The following is a 4543-nucleotide window of genomic DNA, read 5'->3' as shown; positions in this document are numbered from 1 at the left end:
CAAAATGTCAAAATGTCAAAATGTCAAAATGTCAAAATGTCAAAATGTCAAAATGTCAAAATGTCAAAATGTCAAAATGTCAAAATGTCAAAATGTCAAAATGTCAAAATGTCAAAATGTCAAATGTCAAAATGTCAAATGTCAAAATGTCAAAATGTCAAAATGTCAAAATGTCAAAATGTCAAAATGTCAAAATGTCAAAATGTCAAAATGTCAAAATGTCAAAATGTCAAAATGTCAAAATGTCAAAATGTCAAAATGTCAAATGTCAAAATGTCAAAATGTCAAAATGTCAAAATGTCAAAATGTCAAAATGTCAAAATGTCAAAATGTCAAAATGTCAAAATGTCAAAATGTCAAAATGTCAAAATGTCAAAATGTCAAAATGTCAAAATGTCAAAATGTCAAAATGTCAAAATGTCAAAATGTCAAAATGTCAAAATGTCAAAATGTCAAATGTCAAAATGTCAAAATGTCAAATTTTCAAATTGTCAAACTGTGTCAAACTTGTCAATTAAACAATTTGACAATTTGACAATTTGACAATTTAACAATTTGACAATTTGACAATTTGACAATTTGACAATTTGACAATTTGACAATTTGACAATTTGACAATTTGACAATTTGACAATTAAACAATTTGACATTTTGACAGTTTGACATTTTGACATTTTGACATTTTGACATTTTGACATTTTGACATTTTGACATTTTGACATTTGACAATTTGACAATTTGACAATTTGACAATTTTACAATTTGACAATTTGACAATTTGACAATTTGACAATTTTACAATTTTACAATTTTACAATTTTTCAATTTTACAATTTTACAATTTTACAATTTTACAATTTTACAATTTTACAATTTTACAATTTTACAATTTTACAATTTTACAATTTTACAATTTTACAATTTTACAATTTTACAATTTTACAATTTTACAATTTTACAATTTTACAGTTTTACAATTTTACAATTTTACAATTTTACAATTTTACAATTTTACAATTTTACAATTTTACAATTTTACAATTTTACAATTTTACAATTTTACAATTTTACAATTTAACAATTTTACAATTTTACAATTTTACAATTTTACAATTTTACAATTTTACAATTTTACAATTTTACAATTTTACAATTTTACAATTTTACAATTTTACAATTTTACAATTTTACAATTTTACAATTTTACAATTTTACAATTTTACAATTTTACAAATTTACAAATTTACAATTTTACAATTTTACAATTTTACAATTTTACAATTTTACAATTTTACAATTTTACAATTTTACAATTTTACAATTTTACAATTTTACAATTTTACAATTTTACAATTTTACAATTTTACAATTTTACAATTTTACAATTTTACAATTTTACAATTTTACAATTTTACAATTTTACAATTTTATAATTTTACAATTTTACAATTTTACAATTTTACAATTTTACAATTTTACAATTTTACAATTTTACAATTTTACAATTTTACAATTTTACAATTTTACAATTTTACAATTTTACAATTTTACAATTTTACAATTTTACAATTTTACAATTTTACAATTTTACAATTTTACAATTTTACAATTTTACAATTTTACAATTTTACAATTTTACAATTTTACAATTTTACAATTTTACAATTTTACAATTTTACAATTTTACAATTTTACAATTTTACAATTTTACAATTTTACAATTTTACAATTTTACAATTTTACAATTTTACAATTTTACAATTTTACAATTTTACAATTTTACAATTTTACAATTTTACAATTTTACAATTTTACAATTTTACAATTTTACAATTTTACAATTTTACAATTTTACAATTTTACAATTTTACAATTTTACAATTTTACAATTTTACAATTTTACAATTTTACAATTTTACAATTTTACAATTTTACAATTTTACAATTTTACAATTTTACAATTTTACAATTTTACAATTTTACAATTTTACAATTTTACAATTTTACAATTTTACAATTTTACAATTTTACAATTTTACAATTTTACAATTTTACAATTTTACAATTTTACAATTTTACAATTTTACAATTTTACAATTTTACAATTTTACAATTTTACAATTTTACAATTTTACAATTTTACAATTTTACAATTTTACAATTTTACAATTTTACAATTTCACAATTTTACAATTTCACAATTTTACAATTTTACAATTTGACAATTTGCTAGATTTTTAGAAAATTTAAATTTAGAAAAATTTAATACTTTTCCGATACTATTCTTACTGCTGCATAAGAACAGTAACTTTGCTGCAGACCTTGGGCTGTGCCTATCTTGATGTGTTGTGACAGTTCGCTTGTGATTTTTCTACTTGAAACGCGTTTTTTTTCGCTGCGATCATGTTTCCGTCGCAATTTTATCGGAATCGGTCATAAAAATCAAATAGATTGTTTGCAGGGCCATACAGTGCAAGTAGGTGAGTATAATCCAGAAAAAATATATTGTTTAAAAAGATTAGCGTGAGGTTAAACCAACTTGAATTTCCAGCCACCCGATAAGTTCGAGGATTCGTTGTGGCGTCCAAGTCCAAGCAGTCCCCCGGCTAGTTGGAGGAAACGAGGCAGTGTGCAAGGTCAAGTTACGTCGAGCTGTTTCCATGATGAGGACAATCCGTGGCCATGAACACGGGAAGTGGATTCCGGTGACAACGGAAAGTGCACGATGGAGGGATCCGCACCCGGCTGGAGGCTGACAAGGCAGCTTCCGCTGGCACCGTGCCAGCCGAAGAAAAGATGTGCACAGGTTTTTATGTTGAAATATTGTGAATAAAGCTTTTTTCTGTGAACATTTCTTGTTTATTTTTGATGTATTTTTTGAGAAAAGCAAGGGAAGCCATTTTATTGTCGATGTTACCAATACAAAGAAACCCACCGCTGAAGTCACTAATACACTAACAAGGGCCACCGAACCAAAATATTACCAACACATGTTTAATTGTACGAAAGTGTGCGTGATTTCGCTTCGATTTGAGCTTGCGGAGCTCCCTCTCAAAAATCTTGAGGGATTTCTCCCCTGTCCGTGAATGGAAGTATTTCACACTCGATTCGGGAGGGTTTCCTCGCGATTTTGAGCCGAGCTCGGTTGCGTGTAGTTTTTGTGTATCCTAGCTCTCGGTTCGATTACTCTCCCCATCAGTTAACATTGTAGATTCTGTAACTTTTTCCCAAGTGCATAACCCTGGACCCACTCTCTCCACGAAGATGCCCCGCAGCGTGGTGACCCCTCAGTAAGCCCCCTTTGGAAGCTCTTATTGACCAGCCGTTGGGCCAGGCACTTCGGACAAGATGACACCGTACAAGTGAGTGCACCTCGAAGCCTCCGAAATGCAGTGAAATGTGTGCAAACAGAAACCCCATTTGCATTCACCGCGAGCAAACATAAATAGTAACACTTGGAGCCCCAGCCAAGTGACTGTTGTAAGTTGGTACACTGAACAAGTTCTCGTGTGTCAATTGTAATTTGATGGTTGAGGTTCTTCTAGTGGTTGCGACAGTGCTGCAACGTTACAGTACAACACACGGAAGAGAGAGAGGTGGGTTTGTTTGTTTTGCTTGGAAGTGATATGATCTCCACACCATAAGGTTTATGGTAGGCAGAATTGTTGTGCAAGGAAGTTTTATTTATGAACTTCTTATGTTTCATTATGATTTGGTCTTCAACACTCACTGTTATGAACTAAATGTGCCGTTTTTAGTTTCATTTGAAAAAAAATCATACCGAAGGTGAAAAATACAGCTAATACAGCCCAAACTCAATAATCTAAACTTTAGATTATTGAGTTTGGACTGTATTTGCTATATTCTTCACCTTCGGTATGATTCTAAAGTACTCGGACAAAAATCACATCGGATAACCGAATCATAAAAAAATCGTTGTCTTGTTTTGGGTCGTTAAACTCAAATATGACAATCAAAAATGCTCTAAAGTGAAATCCAACATGGCGGCCAAAATGGCGGTGATGGAATAAAGAGAAAATGTATTCGGTGATGTAGCAGGCAATCAGCAACGCAAATTTCACTCTAATTGGGTAGTAGAACTTTAATTTGATGCTAAAAGTGAGAAGATAAAAAAATTGCCCATAATGAAATTTTGATAATCGAAACTTCGGATATCGAGGCTTCGAATTATTGTGTTTTGACTGTCTCACTTTTGAAAATCGCACTACTAGAGCGTCCAATTTCCCGAGGTTACAAATTTCCCGGGAAACGGGAAATTTTCAATCAATTTCCCGGGAAATCCCGGGAATTCCCGGGAAATTATAAATTTATTGAAAATTGTTCTGATCTTGGCTCTGATCAATAATTTGCATCAAAATTGTATAGGACAGTGACTTTAATGGTTAAAATAAGTGTAAAGATCAACTAATAGCTTGACTGCATGTAAAAAATCATTCAACTACAAGAAAATGTATCATCGTTTTCTAATTTTATAAGCTCAAGTATTTTTTGATGAGAAGTATTTTTTCGTCAAAGTGTTCGG

The 4543-nt window shown here is 28.9% G+C and overlaps 1 long non-coding RNA gene across 1 annotated transcript; it reads left to right on the top strand.

Annotated features, from left to right (window-relative positions):
* Window positions 1-2304: 2304 nt before the first annotated feature.
* On the top strand, window positions 2305-2851 carry LOC119770101. The gene is made up of 2 exons (XR_005278661.1): window positions 2305-2480; window positions 2552-2851. It is a non-coding gene; the product is annotated as an uncharacterized LOC119770101 (long non-coding RNA).
* Window positions 2852-4543: the final 1692 nt, after the last annotated feature.

This window comes from Culex quinquefasciatus, chromosome 3 (genome assembly GCF_015732765.1).
Source record: "Culex quinquefasciatus strain JHB chromosome 3, VPISU_Cqui_1.0_pri_paternal, whole genome shotgun sequence".
NCBI lineage: Eukaryota > Metazoa > Arthropoda > Insecta > Diptera > Culicidae > Culex > Culex quinquefasciatus.
Note: the sequence above shows the minus strand (reverse complement) of the source record. Positions and strands in the feature narration are given on the sequence as shown.